The sequence below is a fragment of the Furipterus horrens genome, unplaced genomic scaffold (genome assembly GCF_987537825.1).
Source record: "Furipterus horrens unplaced genomic scaffold, mFurHor1.1.pri manual_scaffold_8, whole genome shotgun sequence".
In the NCBI taxonomy this organism is placed as follows: Eukaryota; Metazoa; Chordata; class Mammalia; order Chiroptera; family Furipteridae; genus Furipterus; species Furipterus horrens.
In genome coordinates, this window is record NW_028327178.1 from 11,702,310 (window position 1) to 11,723,918 (window position 21,609).

Genomic DNA, 21,609 nt, shown 5'->3' on the forward strand with positions numbered 1-21,609 from the left:
AGAGAAGAAGAGAACCATCAATATGTGGTTGCCTCTTGCATGCCCCCAACTGGGGACCTGGCCCACAACCCAGGCATGTGCCCTGACTGGGAATCGAACCAGTGACTCTTTGGTTCACAGGCCAGCACTCAATCCACTGAGCCATACTAGCCACGGATGGAGGTTTTTAATTTAGCTGCTTTAATGTGTATGTGTGCATGAGACAGACAGAGAGAGAGAGAGAGAGAGAGAGAGAGAGAGAGAGAGAGAGAGACAAGGCTGTCACAGTAGTCTAGGCAACAGATGATATTGTCTAGGTTTAAGGTGGAGGTGGAGAGAAGTGGATGGAGTCCACAGATTTTTTTTTTTTTTAAATCCTCACATGACTACATTTTTTCATTGCTTTTAGAGAGACAGGAAGAGAGAGAGAGAGAGAGAGAGAGAGAGAGAGAGAGAGAGAGAGAGAGAGAGAGAGAGAGAGAGAGACTGATTGGTTGCCTTCCTGTTTGTTCCCTGACCAGGGATCTAACCTACAACTTGGGCACGTGCCTTGACCAGGTATTAATCCCGCAACCTTTCGGTCTATGGGACAATGCTCCAACCAACTGAGCCACATCATCCAGGACAGCACAGATATTTTAAAGAGAAAATCAGCTGTATTTGGTGATAAGTTGGATGAGAATGATGAGCAAGAGAAAAGAGTTAATGACTCCGGGATTTTTGGCCTGAGCAACCTCATGGATAGATGGTGGTGGTGGCATTCAATAATGGGGAGAACCGGGAGAAGGGATGGCCATGAATTTGGTATTAATCATGTTGAGTTTTAAAAGTCTTGAAAAATCTAAATGGACATGTCAGGTTAACTTCTCCATGTTCTTCATGGTTCTTCTTGCTCCTGAGTGAGAGTTACTGACACATACAATTACATTTGACCTCCGTAGTACATAGGTAGGTAGAACAAATGTTATTCTCACCTTTAGATGAAAAAAACTGAAGCTCAGAATGGTTAAGTTGCTTGCCTAAGGCCACACAGCTAGAAATTGTAGAACTGGGTTTAGTTGAATTCTTTTGACTCCTAGTGTGAGCCCCATTTGCCATTACTGCTTTCTAGTTAAGGCATATTAACAAGGATGAACTTCTTGGCGCTATTGTTACTGTAGACAGTCAGTTGGAGCACCAGGGAGTCTCCCCCATTGGCCAAGATGGTGGAAGGGGGAGGTTCTTACACTGAGCACCTGAAAGCTAGAAATAAGAATGAACAGGGCCCTGAGACCACCAAGAGCAGGAAAGATAATGGTATAGGCAAAAAGCTCTCCCCTCCCTATCCCTATAAGATGCTCAGGCTTGAGCGGGAAGGGGAGATGGTCTTTGAGACAGGAGTCTACCATCCTCACAGATTGTGAGGCACCTGAATCAAACCTCTTTCCTTTTGTACCAGCACCTGCCTCATGAGTTTGGCTTTTGTGGTGGCAGGCAGCCAAACCTGTTTTGTTTGGTTACACTATAACAAACTGCTAGAGGATATTCTGGAGAATGGGGGCTCTGCCCTGTAGTCTGCTGTGAGGTTGATGCCACAGAACAGCCTAAGTGCTAGTGATAGACACTGATAATGTCAAAATGCCATCACAAAATGCTTTTGCATGTGGTCATGGTTCCAGAGGTCAACTATCACATGCAAGATGCAAAATTCAACTAAGAGGACTAACATTTATTGTTGACACATTTCTTCTCGCAACAGCTCTGTGGTATCACGAACCCCATTTTATGGACAAGTAAACTGAGGGACCTTAATATGTTTCATGCCCAAAGTACTTCAGGCAGAAAGTGGCCAACCAGGGACTGAAACTCAAGGTGGTCTAATGGTAAGTCTGTGCTCCCTGAATGCAGCCTCACTGAGTCCGCATGGGAGGAGGGGCTGAACCCGAGAGCCTTGAAAGGTCTTCAAATGCTCCCATTAATAGTCTGAATTATGAAGACGGTGTGAGGGAAAAAGTAACCTCAGACACAATACTAATGTGAAGAGTCTGTTGCTTTATGTTTTTTTTCCTTGAATACTAAGGGTCACCTCTATGGGTGTGTGGAATACTGATGCCCATTTTTGCCTGATCTTATTAAAAAAAAAAAAAAACAAGCTCCCAATAAAGCAATAAAGCAATTCTTACAGAGCTGTCATAATAGGAGAAATTGGTCTATTCGACTTCCTTTTTATTTCTAGCAGTCTGCTTTTAGCTTGGGAGGAAGATACAATTTACTAGGGAAGATTTATAGGTGGAAATGATTTAGAAGTCCCTTCAGGAACCAAAAGCAGGACAGATATTGGGCACCCCCTTTGGATGGGGGCAAGTTTTCCTCACCTCCTCTACCTTACTCTGTGACTTCCTCTGTCCTTTCCTCTTACCTGGACATGTTCCCAGGTCCCCCAAATCTCCTCCCCCTAGACATGGTCAATGCCTTATATCAGTGAGTTGCTACCTTGCCACACATCAGAATTGCCTGTAGAGACTTAAAAAAACACACACAAATACTGGGCAGCATCCCAGACTAATTAATTCAGAACCTTTGGCACTGGGGCTGGGTGATGCTATTATCTCACCGGGGCTGAGACCCATTGCCAAGGCCATAGAGTTTGTGCCCAAAAGCCTTCCTGGGATTTTTGGGGAAGGGCTAATATATGGGGTAGGCATAGGAGGAGTAGCTAATGAAGGTGACCCAGGCAGAGATTCAGAGAGGTGGAAGGGATCTTGGTAGGAGTGATGATGGAGGAGGAGGTGTGTGCCAGGCTGCTGTGTGGGGCTGATCGGCAACATCTCAAGGAGAGAGGAAGTGAATGAGAGAAACTGGGGAGGAGGGAACACGGGGCTCCACCATTGTGGTTCTGTTGGTCATTTTAAGGGAGTGGCGGGAGGGCGGGGATAGAAGTCTGCCTAAAGTGACGAGGGATCAGGAGTCGAGAGGGAAAGCAGGTGTGGGAAGTATATGTTTCTCTTTTAAGGCAGTTGGTGCCCAAAGAAAAGAATTCTAGAAGCGGTGTTGTGGGCAAGGCAAAGGGACAAGTTTTTATTAAAAAGGGGAACTTGAACGTGTTTGTGTGTAGAGGTCAAGCATCAGCAAGGAGGGACAGAGAGGGGAAGTGATCAACAAAGCTTCCATGATCTTCCCGGGCTGGGATCTGTTTACATTCAATTTGTCCCTTCTTTGTGCTTCCGTTTCCATAGCTGTGAAATGGGGTTAATAATAACAGCTGCTGCAAAGGGCTGTGGGGAGCGGAAAGCGCCTGGCACACAGTGAGTATTATACAATATCTGCTTGTTATCATCACCGCCCGTCTTCGCCTTCCTCCCCCTTCTCCCCTCCCCCTCTCTTTCCCAGCCATGTCTACCTGGGACCATGGCACGGCAGGGTGTTGGCACAGCCCCTCCGGGCTTGGATGGGTGGCCTGGATGTGCTGCAGAGTAGAGGGGGGCAGTTTAGCTCCTCTGCCTCTAATTCTGGCTCTTTGGTTATTTCCTTTACAGTCTTTAATAGCCATGCTAATTTTGTCACAAAAATCTATACTTGGTCCTTGCAGCATATGGTGCAATGACAAGAGTCTCTGTAACAAAGTGAGGGGGAAGGCTCATCTCCATGACTTTTCATTTTGAAAAAGTTGTTTTAAAGGTGGGTGACAGCACAAGCAAATCTGGCTCTTGGTTCCCGATCCTGTCTACCAGTGTGGGCCTGTCTAAAGAGCTCTGGGCTGGGCGTCAGACAACCTGGGTTCCAGCTCTTGTTCTACCAGCAAGCAGCTGTGTGGCCTCAGGCAGGTGGCTTCACGTCTCTGAGTCCAGCTGATTTCCTGTGAAGGCGCTGGACCTCAGTTCCAATGGCCAGCTTTCATTTCTTACTGTTATCTCAACGTGCTAAGAATGCTCCTACCTCAGGACTGTTGCACTTTCTCTTTCCTGTATCTGGAGTGCTCTTTCCTCCGATACCCACATGGTTTGTCCTCTTACCTCCCTCTCAGTGAGAACTTCTCTTATTACCTTGATTGCTAGCCTGCTTTATTTTCTCCACAGTATGTATCATTTGACATTCTATATATTTTACTTATTGTCTGTCTTCCCAACTAGAAAGGAGCAATTCTTGAAGTTTTTTTCACGACTGATCTCCAGCATTTAGAACAATGCCTGGTGTGTAGTCGTTGCTCAACAATGATTTATTTAATGAATGAAGAGTCTTCAAAAACAGATTCTTATATCATTGGCTTGTTGTTAGATTAAGTGATATAATAATCTGTCACATAGTAATGCTTAATAAATAGTAGTAATTATTAATCTCCATTTCAGAGGGATGAAAAGAAGCAACTACAATGGCGATCGTGTCGCGTATTGACTGTAACTTCACATTTTTGGAGAGTTTGGTTAAAAGTTAGTTATATGATCAAGGCTCTAAGTTATACTTGGAGAAGAATTTAGTATATAGGGTAGATTATGAAGAAAGGCTAGAACTCGTCGGCAGCCGTCCGTCTCAAGAGACGATGGTGTAGCTTCTTTTTAAGCTGAAGCTACAGAGCCTGGGCAGGGTGATATGGAGGGTCTGCTGTTGCCCATGCAGCAGACCTCCCCTCTCTTCGCAGCTGAAGGGTCCAAGGGAAAGACGGAGTCAATACAGCTTGGCTTCAGGTGCGCCGCAGGAGTTGCCGGTGTTGACTACAATGTCAAACCGCCTTAGGGACTCCGGCTCCGGATTTTCTGTCGGGGTTTACTCCCTTAGCCTTTCCCCTGAAGAGGTATGCCGCAAGGCAGTGGAGGTTTTTTGGAGTCAGAGTTTTCCTTCTCTGATGTGCCCTGACTGGAAGATCGAACCAGCGACACTTAGCTCGCAGGCCGACGCTCAATCCACTGAGCCAAACCAGCCAGGGTAAAGGCTAGAACTAAACCCTATAATAAAGGTTAACAAGGAAACCTTGACAAAAGAAATATAAATTTCTGGGAGAAATTAAGTTGTCCAAGCTTACATAGCAAGCAGTGATAGTGCTGGTGGGGTCTGAAACAAAGTTTGCCTGGACTTATGTTCTTCAACTTCGTGCCCCTGTCTGATGGTAGATTTGGAGACATGGATTTAAAGGCCAGAGGGGAAGTGTAAGGAAAGTTTAGCTTAGCTCAAGAAGTCTCTTTCATAGACTATAATTTGTTCCCTGAAACTTTGAAACATGTAATAGTCATGTAGTCTGATGGTGTGGAGGGTGATCATGGTACGCGAGAACTAAATGCCTTCTCCTGGGTATGTCTAGTACTAACACTATGGTCATAGCCACATGCGGTCATGAGAACTGGTTGATAAAAAGTGATTTTGGATGGTCATCCTATTAGCTGTTTAGACTCTGTGTACTCTGATGTGTTTACATCGAATGCCTGTCTCCACGAGTTAGTTACTATTGACATTCATTTGGCTGGTTTTTGTTTTTCATGGAAACTTTTATGAGTTTTCTGAGTTATCCTTCTAGACAGAAGGAGCAATTTCAGGCAAGCAGAGCTGTTGATTATGCCCAGTGTCCTACAGGAGCTAGTCCATGGTTGTCTGGAGAGTGGCCCTGATGAAAGAAAAGGACTTGGGTCAGAGACACAGCTATAAGCATTCTTTCTTCTGGTTACCTGGGTGGCCCTGGGAAACTTACATATTCACTTGCTTTGAACTAGGCAATAGAAGTAGCACAGGGCAACTAATTTAGGGACCCAGTCCTGGAGAGGTTGTATTGCAAATGGACAAATAAAACCAAAACCAACAGCAAAAGACAGCTTGCAGACTAGGCAGTCACATAAGTTCCTATTCTGGGACTTATTCATGATAATTCCTATTGGAATTCCAAAAAGGATCAGGAAGAGGCTGGTCCTAATATTACTATGTTCCCCCATTGACAGCTTTGAGGCCAGGAGCCGTATCTTTTTCATCTAATATGGTGCCCAATGTACAGTTGGTGCTCGGGAAACCTGTAAAAAATGAATAAATTATTCAAGACTTTCTCATTGTCAGGGAGCTAGGGAACATGTGGACTTTGGGTGCTCCTTTAAAAGAAAGTGTTAGAATATTGGGGGAATGCTTTGTATAATATACGATTGTCTAACCATATGCTGTACACCTGAAACTAAGACAAAATAATATTGAATGTAAACTGTAATTGAAAAATAAAATTTAAATTAAAAAAGGGAGTGTTCGGATGCAGAAGTATTGTCTCTATGATGCTGGTTTTGGGGAGGGGTTGTTACAGGTCTAAAGATATTTTTAAAAGCCTATTTAGCCAGAGCCTGTTTGTGTGCTGGGGTGTGAAACTATGAATGTATTATCAGCAAGGCCTTAGATGGGTTTGTGTGATTTGCTGTGGCCAGAAACGGGCTTCTTCTTCACATGTTCCCTGGGGGCAGTGAGACCAATAGGACCACCTGCTACTCTAATGATCCACACACGCACACACCCAATTAAAGCAGGAGATGATTTTGTCTTTAAAGAAACAGTCTCAGCTTGCTTTAAATGTGCAATGTCCAAAATGGTAGCCTCCAGTCACATATGGCTATTAGCCTGGACATGTGGCTAGTCCCAATTGAGATGTACTGTGAGTGTAAAATAACCACCAGCCATTTAAGACTTGGTACAAAGAACAGAAAGTAAAATCTCTCATTATTAATTTTTATATTGATTACACAGTGAAATGAAAATATTATGGATATGCTGGTTAAATAAAAATTTAAATTACAATGATTGTTCTTATCTTTTTAAATATGGCTGTATAAATTTTAAAATTACACATGTGGCTCATGTCGTATTTCTGTTGGACAGTGCTGCTCTAAGATACTCTGTCAGGGAGCCCATTCCTAGAATGCCTGTATTCTTTTAGGTCTTAAAGAAATGATAAGATCTGAATAGATAGGAGGATGGGATCCTGCATGGGCAAAATGCAGATAGCTAACACCGCAGGGTGTATTTAGCAAAGTAGGGTGGACTGGTTGGCCACCAACTCACCTCTAGGTTTCACTGCACTTGATCTTGTTCTCTGAGGACTTGGGTGTCAGTTTCACCGTCATTTCAAAGTGCTGGTAAGAAAAATAAAAAGCACAATAATGACAACATTATTGAACCAAGAACTCCCTGCAACTGTTCTGGCTACGTTCTATTACTGGGCTCTGACCGTGTGCCTGGGGCTGTACTGATTACTTGATCTACACATGCGTTAGTGAAGTAGACACCCGACTATCCCCATTTTACAAATGACAGGTTGTACAGAGAAGGATCACAACAGTGCAGGTGACAGGAGATGAGGGTGAGGGATAGGGAGTGTCACAGGTGTTGCCCAGTTCCTGGCATGACAGGTAGGTGGATGCTGGGCCTATTCCCTGGCGGGGATGGCAGGAGGGACTGATTTCCTCGGTGTCCTGCCCCTGCCCCCCGCCCCCATGCCTGGTGGAATGTCTGATGTGTAGCGTGTGCTCATTAAACATTTGTTGATTCACCATCTGAGCCTTCTCCCTCTGCCTCACCTTAACCATGCTCCTTCCTTGTCCCCATCACCTCTTCCCAGAAAACCCCCTATGTTGTATTGCTGTGTAGTAGATAAAGGATGTCTGTTAGAGTCAGGCGGTCTGAGGTTTGAAGCCAAGTCCTGCTCCTTATGGGCTGAGTATGTGGGAGGAAGGTGAGGCTCAATTGCTCCTAACGGGGGGATCTAGCACCCACTTCATGGGCTGTCATGGGGACTTAACGACATGCTGAATGTAGGGAAACTACAGGTACTAGTAAATATTAGCTAATATCATATTTGCCCTTGTCCTTGGGGCTCACCTCTGTTGCCCCTCTATTTTCCTGGTCTCAGTTGCCAGAGGACTGGAGACTGACGTATTAGGGACTAGGGAGTAGATGGGAGTGACTCCCATGCCGAGGCTCACCCCCAAGCTCCACCTGAGGCTGGTTCACGTTTCACTCCACCTAGAAACTCCTTGGAATCTGAAAAGAGCCAGTCACCTTTGCTGCAGAAGAAGATTCTTTTCTTAAGCAAAGCCTTTCTATCAATATATTGAGGCCTGTTTTTTTCTTTTAAATTCCTATGCTCAACCAAGAAGCAAGCCTGGGCAGTTCTCCTTTGGAAGCTTGTGATCTGCTTTGCATGTGCAGCTAGCAAATAGAGAGCAGAAGCCACATCAGTGACATAGTTTCAAATGTGATCTTCCTCTGGCTGGCTTTGTCATGGTCCTGTGGCCAGCCCTGTGCCACAGGCCAGGGATGCTGACTGATGACATTTTCTTCCATTAGCGGTGGAAAGCCCATGCTGGGAAGGAGCCCAGCCTAGGGCTAGCACACCTGGATTTTAGTTCCGGTTCAAGCTCTCATGTGCGATGTGGCTTTGGACAAGTCCCTTTTCTTTGCGGGGTCTCGGTGTCCTTGTCTGTGTACTTAGGGGGCTGGGTCTGATGGTCTCAGCTCTTGAGACCCTTGATGGGAACTACAGAGGCAGGGACTGGACCCGTCTTGTTTGTGGCTTGATTCCTGCTGCTTGCACGGTATCTGGCAATAGTAAGCACTCAATAAATGCTCGTTGAATAAATGATGGACCTATGGCAGTTTCAGCTGTGACCACTTGCTCAACAGCTGCCGCTGATTCTCAAACATCTGGGAGAGCTGAGTAATAAGGGGACTAAGAGATGCAAGAGTTGCTTTGGGCAACAAGCTTAAGGGTTTATACCAGTGTTCATCTTTCTCATCCCTATGATATGTACATGCTCAAGCTGAATCCACACGTAGCATAAAGTAATAAAAAGAGCGGTAATAATAAAATTACTTAACTCATCAAAAACTCCTGGGTATGTTGAGAACAATGACTACAATGTACATATTTATTTTATTTTATGTTCAGTACAAAAAAAATGTACATATTCAGGTTCAAGAGAAAGAGCCAGCACATGCTTAATGCATATATATGAAACCTCTAATGTCAAAGCCGAATTGTCGTGGCCTGTGATTATTTGGTTGGCAGTCCTGAGAGATTCCCTTCTCAGCAGCTTGTAGGTTCCTCTCACTGTGCCTGCTCTTGGAGGTGCGCAGGAGCAGCCGAGGGGACGCAGAGACTTGATTTGTGAAGTCCATTAACTCTAATCCCTTAACCAGGCCCATCCCTGCAGACCGTGCCTGAAGCCACTCGGTAGACAGAGAGGCCGAGGAATCATCTTCTTTAAGAGGAAATGATGCACGCGAGAGCCTTGGGTCCCGGGAAGGGCTCCGTGTACTGTGCACCCAGCGAGTAGTAAGTAGTCATTAATAATTTAGAATTGAAGGTACATTGTATCCAAAGCACAGAAAAGAGGGCCCTGTGCCCGAAACTGTGAGCTCTCTCCTCCTGTACAGTCAGAATGGGAAGAGGAGAGCAGATTGGGTGCTGATCTCAGACCCCGTAACCGACAGGCGTGACTCGGTGCCTGGGAGCAGATCAAACAAGACTTCGGCCTGAGGAGGAGCCACAGGACGGGCCCCCAGCCTCATAGATTTCTCTTTGGTTCTCTCCCCTGCGAGCTGTCCTCCTTGCTCCCTGGGTCTTCTCGATCAATCAGCCTCTGTCTCCCTCCCACCCTGCCCCCAAGCCGGTACACACTTCCAACCACTCTGAAGACTGGCATGAACGAGAGCAGGGAGACACGCAGAGACAAAGAAATCGCACACAGGGAAAGGGACATCATCCTAACAGGACGGGTTTCATCCGAAGCCCTATCTGATTTGCCTTTCAATTGACGGCCTTTGTCACATCGAATCCTTTCTGTTTCCTGAAATGCTTCCCTCCAAGAGCCAAGAGGGGCGAGTTCCCTCCTTCCTCCGCTCGCAGCGTCCCGGGCTGCTCTGGGCGGTGCTAGGACAGGCGTGGCTGCCCCGGCCGCCCCGCCGGTGCCCGGTGCCCGGGAGGACAGCGTCGTCGTGCTTCAGGCAGCTGGAAGCCCGGAGCAGCGGGGCTGCGAGAGAGACCGCCCTCTGGGACGCAGGCAGCGGCTCCCGCCGCCTAAGCCTAAAACTTAATTCTGCTCTCTTGTTCTGAGTACAGACAGGTCCCTGCACTGGGCAGTGGATGGAAACTTAGGGGGAAAAAAAAGGCTGGAGCTCTGTGATTTTCTGTTCCGTTACAATTCCGTCACACGATGTCACGATGTGCAGGCAATGCCTGAATCTGCCAGGGAGAGGCAGAGCGGACTTGTGGGGCTAGCACTGGGCTTGGAGTCTGGGGGCGGGTCTTCGGGTCCCGCTGGCTCTCACACCCGCAGCCTCAGCTTCCTCATCACTAAGTGAGAAGGGGGGGGGGTGTCCAGCTCGGGCCACTACCCCTGAGGAAAGCGGTGAGCACTGGGCTCCAGGGTTATTGTATGTGGCAGCGCAGCCCACTGAAGTAAGAGCACTCAGTTTTCATCTCAGAACATATTAACTTATCCAGTCCTTGCAGGCAGTGCTGTGCTGTTGTTATTCTTATTTTGCAGATGAGAAACAGAGAGGTTAAGTGATGTGCCCAGTGTCGCACAGCTAGTAAGGGGCAAAGCTGGGGCTCAAGTCCTGCCTCTGATGCTATGCTGTCAATCACTGTGCACACTGAGATAGGCAGGGCCCGGAGAAGTTCTGCAGTAACAAAGCAGCTTAGCTTTGTTTAAGCCAGCAATTCCTAAACTGATCTGGTCAAAGAACCCCCAGGAAGCATCAGAGCCTGATGACTGAAAGCACAGTCTGGACTCAGACATGGCTGAATCTACATCTTCTACTGCTGTGACCTTGAGCGGTGCTCACCCTCTCTGACCTCAGCTTCCTCATCGATACAATGGGAATGATCATGGTGATGATGATGATGATGATGATGATGATGATAGCGTTGCTGAGAGGATTAGAAGAACCCATGCATGAAAAATTCTGCATAATGCCTGGTGTATTGTGTGGATACCAACTTTTACTATAGATATTGACAGACATAGGTATTAGAAATATATTTATATATTATATATAGATATATAGATATACAGATATATGTATATGCATGCATATATATGAATATATATATTGTACATACATATACATGGTGTCAGATTCACCTGAGCTAAGGTGTGGGGAGGTCTAGTGACTTGTCTAAAGCCACTGTCCATGGTGCTATCATTGAAAAACAATGTAACCATATGGATTGCTAGAGTTATAATATAGCACCTCGTCCCCTCTCTTGCCATGGGATGGGGTGAAGCTTTAATTCCTACGAGCCGTTAGCAGGCCCCCACAACCTCAGGGGTAGGGAACTCTGGGCTTCTCTTGAAAACTGACTCACAAGGGTCTCTTTAGCTAAGGATCCTCTGTTCCCACTGTGAACATTCTCTAAGATCCAAGTGATGTTTAAGGAATGGTGTGAACTCCATGGCCTTCCTGGCCAAGCATATAACAAAGACGGGTGTTGGGCCTGTTTGAAACACTGTCAGTGGTCATTGCTGCAGCATCAGGGGAGCCATGCCCTCCCTGACGTCATTGCAGTTCCCAACCCCCCCCCCCTCCCCAGTGCTGATCACCAAGGCCAGCGTCTGCCTCGATTAAACTTTCTAGGTTTATAATTTGTCATCACTGCCAGAATAGTCTTAAATCACCTTGCTGTTGGAGCCTTTCCTTCCTACCAACCTGGACCTCTATAGTTCATGTCAGATTCTGATCCCTCCAGTGGGCAGTGTCCTGCAGTTTCACACCCTGATATGCTGGGTCCCACCTCTGCCCTTAGTCCTCTGTGGCTAACTTTCCAGAGTCTTGTGTCTGTTTTGGAGAGTTGTTGCTGGAAAGTGGCCGACCCATCGAACACCAGAGCTGTCATCCCCTTTTCATCTAGGTAGGGCAGGTCAACAGGATGTGGGAGGAGTGATATAAGCCATTTGCAGGCTTAGGCTATATAAACCTTCATGTGATCCTTGATCATCTTTCCCCTGTTTGCTGGGTGGATGTTGAAGCCCTGAATAGCCTTGAACGGCATGTGTTGAAGGTAATAGAACCCCTGATAGCCTGGGGCCCTGAATGACTGCCTGGAGAAGAGCCCCCCCTTCCTCCTACCCAACCCACCCACCCAGTGGCCTTTGTGTGAGCAAGAAATAGATTTCTGCTGTGTTTTGTTACTGCTGCTAGTGTTTCCCTAATATATATTCATATTTCTTCCGCCTGTGATATTCCCTGCCCCCTGACTGCAGCTCAAGTCTACCTCTTATCTGCAGCCCCCGGGCCCCACTGGTCTCAGTGCGCCCACTCCTCTGCATTTCTGTACCTCGTGTTGTCACACTCAGGCAGTTCCCACTTTGCTACCCACGGGCTTGTAGCGCTAATTGAAGAGGACAGGGACCTTGTTCTGTACTCATTCTGCATCTCCCAAAATGCCTAGCGTCAAGCCCGGCAAACAGTAGGCACTCAATCAATACTTGCTGATCGATTTGAGAGAGGCTGGAATGATCCATATCAAACTCCAAGCATCATCTGGGAGCTTGTTGATTAAACAGATGAATCTGGCAGCTTTTCTTTAATGCCACAAACCCAGCTTTTGCTGAGGGGAGCCCCGTGTCTGAGCCTCCAGGCTGCAGAGCCCTCCTTGCTAGCCTGTGTCTGGCTGCCTTGCCAGGATCCAAGGCGCTCCAGGCCTCTCTTAAATGGCCAGAGCATCCATCAAATGCCCTGCCGACTGAAGGTTATTCTTTGTTCTCTGTGCTTCTCCTGTTTAAAATACACACACACACACACACACACACACACACACACACAGAGTAAATCCTTCTTTCTAAGGCTCCTGTTTCTCTACCTATCTGGGGAAAGTGGCATAAGGGTATCTTCCAATTACTGTACCTGTATTTTAAAATATATATGTTTATTCTGTAAGGTCTTCTGGAAGTGTCATGACAAGGGACCTGGGAAGCCCAGATCCAGGACTAGGGGTCTTGAACATTATTAGTTAGTAGGGTCCTTTGAGCTGGGTGTTTCTGCTCTAATGCTGCAACCACTGACAGGTTAGTGAAATGTTCAGCTATACCAGGTCATTGGATCATAGTGATAAAAAATACCTTAGAGTCAGTACTATACTTAGCTTTATTTATTTTAATTTTTATCACTTTTTGTAGTACAAGTAGTATCTGTTTAATGAAAAACAATGAGAAAATGTGGAAATGCAAATAAAAATTACCATCACACGAATTTTTGTGAATCAAGGATAATTCCCTGTGAATATTTGCTATACATCTTTTCCACATTTTCCAATGCTAAAACATACATTTCTGGTATATATACACTCTACATGTACTGTTCTATAAGTTGGTTTTTACTTACCAATTTCTATCTTAATTATAAAGAGTATAATTTTAAATGACTTCATACTATTCCATTTTATGGAAATGTATAATTTTTCAGAAAACTTGTTATTTATTGTTGGATATTTAAATGTTTTTCTGTTTGTTTTGTTTTGCTATTATAAATTCTTTGGTGGATATTCTTGTATATAAGTTTTTTCACATTTGTATGATTATTTCCTTAGGATAAATTCATATAAATGGCGTTAGGAGGTCAAAGGGAGTGTAGCTTTCATAGGTGCTTGACACCGATAGCCAGAAAGGTCACACCAATTTACCCTCCTGCGAGCATTCCAGCTAGTTTTAAGTTTATCCTGCCAAATTGGCTTGTGTTTGTGGATACAAACCAGGGAGAGGTGGGACAGGGAGAAAGAATTTAAACAGTTCATGTATTTCAAAGCTGTTTTCTCAGTTCAGCATGCTTTGGTTGAATTCTGCTGCTCTTCCTTTTAGGCAGGTGTGAATTTTTATTTTTAAAATTTATTTATTTTTAGAAAACGTTTACTTATTTTTAATAGCTTATTTTTTATTGTATTTTTTCCATTGCCATTTATCCCTTTTATACCCTCTCTTACCTCCACCCATGCCCCTACCCACTGCCCCCAACCCCCCCATCACCACACTGTTGCCTGTGTCCATGAGTCCCTTTCTTTCTTGCTCAGTCTCTTCACCCCCAGCTGTCCCCTGCTACAGAGCTGTCAACCTGCCCTCTATCTATGAGTCTGCCCCTAGTTTGTTGGTTCAGTTTGTTCATTAGATTCCACATAGGAGTGAATCATATGGTATTTGTCCTTCTCTGACTGGCTTATTTCACTGAGCATAATGTTCTCCAGGTCCATCCATGCTGTCACAAAGGTAAAATTTTCTTCTTTTTCTTTTTTACAGTTGGGTAGTATTCCATTGTGTAAATATCCTGTAGCTGTTTTATCCACTCACCTACTGATGGGCACTTGGGCTGCTTACACATCTTGACTATTGTGAATATCACCACAGTGAACATAGGGGTGCATATATTCTTTTGAACTAATGTTTTGGGTTTCTTGGTATAAACTCCTAGAAGTGGGATTACTGGGTCATAAGGCAGTTCCATTTTTAATTTTTTGCTGTAACTCCATACTGATCCCCACAGTAGCTGCACAAGTCTGCGTTCCCACCAACAGTGCACTAGGGTTCCCCTTTCTCCACATCCTCGCCAGCATTCGTTGTTTTTTGATTTATCGATGATGGCCATTCTGACAGGTGTAAGGTAATAGCTCATTGTGGTTTTAATTTCCTCAGGCAAGGGAAACAAAAGAAAAAATAAACAAATGAGACTACATCAAACTTAAAAGATTTTGTACAGCAAAGAAAACAATCAACAAGATGAAAAGACAACCCACAGAATGGAAGAACATATTTGCCACTACATCTGCTAAGGGCTTAATATTCAAATTGATAAAGAACTTATAAAACTCAACACCAAAAAACCAAACAATCCAATTAAAAAATGGGCAAAGGACTTGAATAGACACTTCTCCAAAGAGGACACACAGATGGCCAATAGGCATGTGAAAGGATGCTCAATGTCACTGAACATCAGAGAAATGCGAATTCTTCTGCTCTTGAAAACAGGTCCAGTTTTCTTGTTTGAGGTGAGGTTCCAAAACATCCGAAATAGTACATTTGCGTGAGTCTGGGGGAGCTGGGTTTGTTTTCAGCATAATTAAAACGGGCAAAAGCAGGGTGTCCTGGAGGGCTGTGTGTTGTGTTGTGGTGTGTGGGGGCGGGTATACATATTCATCCCCTAGTTCGTAACCCCTCTACTTAAGAGCTGGTTGTTTCAATAGGAAGCAGAAGAAGAGATCTGCTTTTGAGATGCTCAGGGAAAAGGAAAAGTAAGGCAAAGTGTGAACTGCTTTACCTTCCTGGAAGAATGCTGGAGCAGGGAAGAGCTACATTTGGGGAAAATGGCTTCTTGGTGTGTGCTGGTGTATTAAAATTCTCCTTAATGTGTCAAAGAAAATCTCTTTCAAAGTAAAAAATAGAAACTGTTAATATCTCCCCTGTCTCCTGCCTGCTGTGCTCAGTTCTTGTCTGCCTTTTGACTCCCACGCTGCCAGCTCACTGCCGGCTGGGGAGAGGGTCTGTCAGCATCTGTGGTGGGCATAGATGCTTTTCTGCAGGGAGCACCTTCACGCATGGACCAGAGCCTTTATATTGCCTGAGGTCACATGTCCTGATTAGCGACCCCCCCCTGAGGAAAGAAAGAGTTGGCTTACTAATGAACCCCTGAGCTTCTGGAAGTGGGGCACTGGCTATCTTGCGAAGAGGAACAGGGAAAGTAGCTTCTGGTTAAACCCTAGCCTGGAGGGTGCAATCAGTTTCCCAGATCATGGGTTTGTACTTCTCTACAGTGTCGTGCCTGGGGAAGAAAACTGAGTCGAGGCGGGAGTCCCGGCTCTGCTAATGACCAGTAGGGTGACTTTGCCCGAGTCATTTGACTGCTCTGACTCTCAGAGACTTCATATGTCATATGGTTGTTTGTGAAGGTCAGACGGGCTAATCCATCCAGTCTCACTGACTCTGTGATACATGTTCCCTGAATTCCCTGGTAGAAACGGTCTCTGCCACCATTCCCTCTTTGCTTCTCTCATAGCACGTTGCTTATATAGTTCTTATTATACTGGGTGACGACAATTTACATAAGTTTGTGTCCTTTGCTGGACTATTGCGTCAGGGTCATGCCGGTGGCCCTGACAAATGGAACCCTCAAGCTTTTAGAGGCTTTGCCGATAGAAGTATACTTACCCATTACTTGACTGATGAGCACCTCCATGTAGGAATTCAGGAACACAGGTTCCTTCTGTCTAGTGGCTGTGCTCTCCCCTAGCTCGTTGGAGTTATACGTAGCCAGTGAGAAAACATGGGACGAATGTATGGAGAATGCTTCTCCACTGCCTTGACTTTTGAGTGACCCAGCGTTACTTCTGCTCACATTTCATTGGTGAGCACCGTTGCGTGGCTCCAGCTACGTGCAGAGGAGGCTGGCCAGGTGCCACAGAGACGACTCTCTTCAGAGAAAGGGCAGGTCTGACTCTTTGGTGGACAGTTAACCATCTCTTCTACCTCTTAAGATCTCTGGGAGGGCAGGATGCTGTCCTCCCTACATCTCAGCACCTCATGCCATTCCTGACACACGTGTTCATTCAGTCCAGCAAGCCGGCATCATCTGTGCTTTTTAATTTTGGTGAATTTAGCTGCTCAGAGAAAGAGCCAGAGAAAAGCCATCCAAATAGTGGTTGTGAGTCTGTTTTCTAATCCCATTGCCTGCAGACTACAGACTGCAGGTCAAACCCTGCCTGCTGCCTGTTCTGTAAATGCAGTTTTCTGGGAACACAGCCAGGCCCATTCGTTTGCATGCTGTCTAGGGCCGCTTTCATCCTGCAGTGGCAGAGCTGGGTGCTTGTGACAGTGACCAGCAAAGCCTTAGATATTTGCTATCTGCCCTTTTTCAAAAAAAGTTTGCCGACTCCTGCTCTAGAGAGGAAAGCATGAGGTGGGAGACTTGAATCTGTTCTTTTTCCAGTTTCTGTTCCCTCGAACCCCTTAGACTGAGCAGATCACTGTGCCTAATGTGATTATCAGCCTAGATACATGTTTTTAATAAACACGGTGTCTGAATGCAAATCAGTATAGAGTACTTTATAGGTTATTTAAGAAACTGGAAGGGCAATGTTTATCTTATACACTGTCTTCCGAGCTTACTGGTTCTTATACAATGTGACTACTGTAGAAGCCTGTTGAATGAATGCTTACGTGACTATGACAACCCTTTTGAAAGTTAAAGGGATCCTACAAATTACAATATCACTGCTACTTTCATTTCTCGCTTTTTATACTTCAGGAAATAGAGATGCCCCCAACTGAATCCTGGGAGGATAACCTCTTAGCCCCAAGGTACTCGTTAGAAGTTCATATCCTAGTAGTTTTGTGATTGATCGCCTCTCTTGCTCCTTCTTGGTTAGTTCATTGTCACAAACAAGAAAGAGCAGCCTTTTTTTTTTTAAAAAAGAATGAATGACAGCATTACAGATACCCTGACTGGAAAAGAATGAAGGGGAGTTTGACATCTCTATACAGGCCACAGTGGCACCCTGGGCATTAATGCACCTTATTGGTCTCTTCCCCTTCCTCGCTTAATTTCCTGTGCTCCTGCGGATGCTGTCTGCGGTCACCTCCCAGATAAACTACTTGCACGCAAATCCTCGTCTCGGGGTCTGCTTCCGGGGGAACCCAAACTAGGGCCGCTTCTCCTTTTTAATATTTATTTTGTTGCACAAACTAACCATTCATTGAATGTGGACTTTTGGGGGTGGAGAAGAAAAAGAGAAAGTTGAGAGATTTTTCCAATTTCAGACTTTCCCAGTCTTTAAATTTGCGTTGGATGAAACCAAAGAAATATCTAGAGAAAAAAAGGTTATCAGATCAGACATTCTCCAAGATTGGTGACACCTTTAAGCATAGTTAGGTTAACAATATAGTTTGGAGAGTTATAAAAATGATTTCTCCAATGAGAAAATCAGATTGCTTCTAATAATAGAAATAGTTGCCCTGGCTGGTGTGGCTCAGTGGATTCAGCGCTGACCTGCAGACAGAAAGGTTGCTGGTTCGGTTCCCTATCAGGGCACATGCCCGGGTTGTGGGCCAGGTTCCCAGTTGGGGGCGTGTGAAAAGCAACCCATTGAAGGTTCTCTCACACATCGATGTTTCTCTCCCTCCCTTCCCTCCTTTCTAGAGGTAAATAAAATCTTTTTTTTTTTTTAAAGAAACAGTCAACAAGAGTTTTTAAAATTACTACAGGTAATTCTGCTGTACAGGCAGATCTCAAAAGATTTTGCTCTCTCCTTGTAAAATGGGAAATGTTAAGTTATTAGGCATATTTTATATTTTAAACATTGCATGGGAAACATGATCAAATAAAAATATTTAACCTTTTTAGATTATATTTATGTGGCTACACATTATTAATATAAGTAATTCATAAAATATGTGACATTCCTAAAAATCTGGTATATACTGATATAATTTTATCAGTCATACTTCCAGTTATGATTTTATAAAGTTATATATCACATATGTAACTGAAGTTATCAATTGCATTATTTGTAGTGAACCCTCACCAAATCTTTAACCAGGACTATTTTTAAGTCTTTTCTCATTCACAGACAGTTATTACTTTACTTACTCTAGATTCTTCTCTGAAACCATTTATAATTTACTATGGGCAAAAATACTTTATCTTCAAAGAGTTTCATGGAAAGTACTCTAGAATATAGGTTTCTGATAACTTTAGGGTCATAACACTGAACATGTTAAAAAATTTTTAAACTCTAAAGGAAAAATTGATAGATTGATAAAACTGCAAATTCTAAATCAAACAAAACAAGAATTAATTACATGAGACTGAATGAAGTCTAGAAAATGATTATAATTTTTATAACTTCATTTAAAACATTTCTGATTCTTCAATGCTTAATCTTCCAGATTTAAAGGACCCTTTTTCCTCCCTTCTTTTAAGCTATACTTACAGAAATTTGGTCAAATATCCTTTTGCAAACAAATGTTGAAAAATTTATCTTTTCCCTTTACCTGACCCCCCCAGAATTCAGAAACTCATTAAATATTCTCAGGATAATATATATACTTACTTAAGTTCAATAGCAATCTGTTCTCCTTGTAACCGGACACAATTAGGCCAGTCCTTAGCTTCACTTCTTCACTGAAAGAGACTTAAAGATCTAATCTGAGATTTCTTATTACCAGGAAATTTTATTAAACTAAGGACTATTGATTTCCAGAGTCCTTTGTTATTAACAAAGCTTTGACTGGAAAGTCATATTTCAGAATATACAGGGGATCATTATTCTTGCCACATTCATATAACGAATCAGGCCAAATTTAATAAAACTAGACTTATTCTACGTACGAATTCATTTCACGTTAATTAACTGATAAAAATGGAATAATTATAGATAGAAATGTTTTACTAGAGAAACTAGAGTGTACCCACTGTTAGATTCTATTCCTGTTCAGTGTCTTTGCGGTTTTGTCACCTATCTATCTGTAAACTTCAGAGAAACCACCACAACAGGTCATACATGTATTGACCACCTTAATGCCTGTTGCTGTATGACTCACTCAGGGGAGTTCACCAGATTACCCAGTGACATCATCCAAGATAGTCAAACCGGAAACCAGGAAAACCCATCAGATTGAAACTGTTCTCATTCCGCAAAGTTGCTTCACACTCAAATCTAGAAATGCTCTCAACTGCTCTCTAAACTCAAAACTGAGTTTGTAATCTGCTCTGTTTACCTTTGTTTTTCTTTGGTTTCCATAGAAGTACTTCTTAATAAATTACCTGATTCCTCACACCACACAGAGACCTAATTTAAGTGGAGGCTCACTGGAACACCATTTCCTGTAATAAAACATCCTTGTGTTCCTTCTGTCCTACTTAATCACGAGGCTATGAGGATATGTGATTGTTATTCCATCATGCTGTGCCTATTTAAATAACTCAGAAATGACCTGAAACACAATCACACATAATCCAGAAAAACATAGGTTGACTTAAGAAGCTAAAACCCGAATCTAAATATAATCCCTTTGATGTATTCAGTTAGTTAAATCTTGACTCCTGGGAATCTCTGCTCTTAAGAATTCTTTAATCCTTGACTATTTTTTCCCCTTATAGTCATCGTATTAACCCTTCTATTGCTTTTTAACCTCTCAAGGTTTTAAATGCCTTTCAGCAGACACTCATAGGTCAAACGGAATCCATTGAGATTAGACAGCTGGAATAATCCTATGATGGTTACACAGATGATGATAACAGTGACTACATGTCTCCTCATCCCAACTAGTCAATTGTTGGTAGCAGCAACTATGTGACTCCATCCTCACCGTGTCTAAAATGATAACTGTAGGAATGCCATACTAGTTGGTACCACACTTAGCTTGCCAAAAGAATGACCAGTAGAGGGGGGCTGTTAAGTAAAATCAAATTGGGACCAGACTTGAAAATCTCCCAAGTAGACAAAGCCATGTAAGCCATACAAGCAAAGCTAAATCTACCTTATTTCATGAACATAGGCAAAACTCAATTTAAGTTATTTCCTGTAAATGTCTCTGATGAGCATAAGAGAAACTTGAATCATATTCCTAAAATAATATGAGAAGTTCCCTTTTAATCAATCCCCTCTCATCAGGAAACCTCCACTGTAATAACCAATTATTGTAATGATTAAACAACTTCCTCATTTTCACTTTATAAGCCATTGGTAATGCCATGCCCCGAGTTTCACACAAGTTTTAAATTTGAAAGTTCCTTGTTCATGAACTGTTCTTACATGTACAATAAATTCTTACTAAATTACTAAGCTGGTGTTTTAATTTTGCCATCTCTGGATTTCTGACACTTGAAAACTTTAAAATAGATTTCTAAATAACTCCAAAGCTAAAAAAAAGAAAGAAATAAAACAAATTATAACCTATAATTCAAAAACAAGAGCACTAAGTGGCAAAATTTATTAAATGCAGCCAAAGTAGTACTTAAAAGCCAATGAATAGCAATAAACAAGTTTATTAATACAAAAAATAGATTGAAACTAAATAAACTCAACTTTCAAATCATTAAGAGTAAAAACAAAAATTCAAGAATAGTAGGAGAAAGGAAGTAAAAGATTAAAAAAATAGAATATAATCAATAAAATAAAACTAGTCCTTTGAGAAGATCAATCTTTGGCAAGTTTGACTAAGAGAGAGAAAGTACATGAATACATGGTACCTAAAGAAGGCATGAGATTAAATTTCAGTCTGGTTCAGACACAAATCAAGGACTGTAGTTTCAGGCAAGTCCCTTAACTTCTCTCAGTACAGACCCACCATCTGTAAAATGCAGATAATAAAAAACATCTTGCCTCACAAGGTGCGGTCTAAATTAAGTGAGATAACATATGCAAAGAACTCAGCACACTGCCTGGCTCACAGAAACAGACACTAAACACTAGATATATATGATGTCATTTTAATGTCATGGATTAAAGCTATAGAGCAGTGGCTCTCAGTCCTGACAAGGATTCTTTATAAAATCCCAAAGTTAGCTCAAGGTCAAAAAGACTTAATTCAGAATTTGTTTGGGGGATGTTTGTCGAAAATGTTAAAAAATTTTAAAACACTTAATCAAATAGAATCATGGATCACTTAGTTATCTATTCAACCTAAGTGTCAATTAAAATATTTCAAAAGC

At 43.3% G+C, this 21,609-nt stretch overlaps 1 long non-coding RNA gene across 1 annotated transcript; it reads left to right on the forward strand.

The window, feature by feature from the left end:
• The first annotated feature begins 1,717 nt into the window (after positions 1–1,717).
• On the forward strand, positions 1,718–4,443 carry LOC150002526 (uncharacterized). Its single transcript, XR_016512622.1, has 3 exons — positions 1,718–1,841; positions 3,195–3,263; positions 4,305–4,443. It is a non-coding gene; the product is annotated as an uncharacterized LOC150002526 (long non-coding RNA).
• The last annotated feature ends 17,166 nt before the right edge of the window (positions 4,444–21,609 follow it).